Source organism: Nanorana parkeri, unplaced genomic scaffold, assembly GCF_000935625.1.
Source record: "Nanorana parkeri isolate BGI_ZX_2015 unplaced genomic scaffold, ASM93562v1 scaffold2660, whole genome shotgun sequence".
In the NCBI taxonomy this organism is placed as follows: domain Eukaryota; kingdom Metazoa; phylum Chordata; class Amphibia; order Anura; family Dicroglossidae; genus Nanorana; species Nanorana parkeri.
The window spans coordinates 67,285-69,193 of NW_017308928.1; the positions used below are offsets into that span (position 1 = coordinate 67,285).

Here is a 1,909-nt window from a genome sequence, read left to right on the forward strand (position 1 = left end):
GGTATTGGGGGCAGTCTACCCCTATGGGTGCTGTGGTTTGGGGGGCCCTCTGTACCCCTATGGGGGTCCATGTTTTGGGGGGGGGGCGGCTGTGTACAGGGGACAAATATAACTGCTTCAATGATCCACAAAATAGGAATCCGGGGGCAACTCCAGCAACAATTGCTTGTGTCAGGGTAGCACCACAAGTCCCAGCAGTCCCAGCGTCTAATTAGCTGCATGCAGTCAGTGCAGAACTACAAGTCCCAGCAGTTCCCGGCATTGTCCTCCTCTATGCCGATCACTGGACTCTACTCTGAACGGGTGCCTTGTATCTGGAGTTCAGCAATCAGAGAAGTGAGCCCAAATCCCCGGTGCCCGGCTCTGTCCTGGTACAGGACGCGGTGATTACTAAGCTCTGTGCCGAGTCCCCGGACCCCCTTCATGAACTCTGTGGACCCCCCTGTGCGGGCGGGTACTGTGTATCCCTATGGGGGTGGTTGTGTACTGGGGTGGTGTTGCGGGGGCCCTCTGTATGGAGGTGGTGGGGTTGTTGGGGGGGCTCTCTGCCCCTAAACAGGGTTGTGTACTGGGGTGGTGTTGCGGGGGCCCTCTGGAGGTGTTGGGGTGATGTCGCGGGGCCCTCTGTGTGGTGGTGGTGTTGTTGGGGGGGCTCCTTGCCCTATACAGGGTTGTGTGCTGGGATGGTGTTGCGAGGGTCCTCTGTATGGAGGCGGTGGGGTTGTTGGGGGGCTCTCTGCTATTCTGGGTTGTGTACTGGGGTGATGTCGTGGGGCCCTCTGTATTGAGGTGGTGTTGTTGTTGGGGGGCTCCTTGCCCTTTTACAGGGTTGTGTACTGGGGTGGTGTCGTGGGGGCCCTCTGTATGGAGGTGGTGTTGTTGGGGGGCTCCTTGCCCTTTTACAGGGTTGTGTACTGGGGTGATGTCGTGGGGCCCTCTGTATGGAGGTGGTGGTGTTGTTGAGGGGCTCCTTGCCCTTATACAGGGTTGTGTACTGGGGTGGTGTCACGGGGGTCCTCTGTATGGAGGCGGTGGGGATGTTTGTGGGGCACTTTGCCCCTATACAGGGTTGTGTACTGGGGTGGTGTCGCGGGGGTCCTCTGTATAGAGACGGTGGTGTTGTTGGGGGGTGGGGGGGCTCTCTGCTATTCTGCGGTGGTGTTGCAAGGGCCCTCTCTATGGAGGTGGTGGGGTTGTTGGTAGAGCTGCAACTAACGATTATTTTCAAAATCGATTAGTTAGCCGATTATTGAGTTCGATTAATCGGTTAATCGGATAAAAAATAAAATACATTTTAAAAAATGGCTCCAGTGATGAGCTACTAGTTTGTATTGAGATTGTAGTCCACAACGGGAGCAAACTTGGAGTGGTGATAGTAAATAAGAAAAGAAAAGAAAGTGTGGTGTGCAATATAGTGAAATGAAAAGTGTAAAACTATATAGCAATGAATACAGAATACCACCAGCTATAGCCTCCACTGTGCTGTCTGGCCTCCTGTTGGGGGGGATCTCCCACTTCCTGTAATCACCCCGCCGGGGACAATACAAACTCCACATCCTGTCTCACCATCCCCCACTCCACCCAATACCAGCAAAGCCGTTCTGGCTGAAGTTCCACTTGAAGGAGTAGAAGCCGTCCTGTCCCTGGGGGCGGCCATGTTTCCGGTGGGGGAAGTCGGCCATCTCTCCGCAGCTGATCTCTCTTCTGCTTCCTCCTGGAACCTTCTGCTTTCTCTTCCTCCTCGCAGACCCGTCTCCTCTGTGTCACCCCTGAGGTCAGGCTGAGTTTGGAGTGGAGGTGAAGATTAGGCTGATTTGGGGTGTCCTGCATGTTCCAGCAGTGAGATCCCCCTACCACCATTCCTGGCTCTGCTCCTGCACACCTGGGCGTTTTGGGTGTTCTAGCTCCT

The 1,909-nt window shown here is 55.2% G+C and overlaps 1 protein-coding gene across 1 annotated transcript in view; it reads left to right on the forward strand.

The window, feature by feature from the left end:
- LOC108802099 (ranBP-type and C3HC4-type zinc finger-containing protein 1-like) overlaps positions 1-1,909 on the forward strand; it is a 7,376-nt gene that overhangs the window by 645 nt on the left and 4,822 nt on the right. The gene's annotated exons all lie outside the window — the stretch shown is intronic.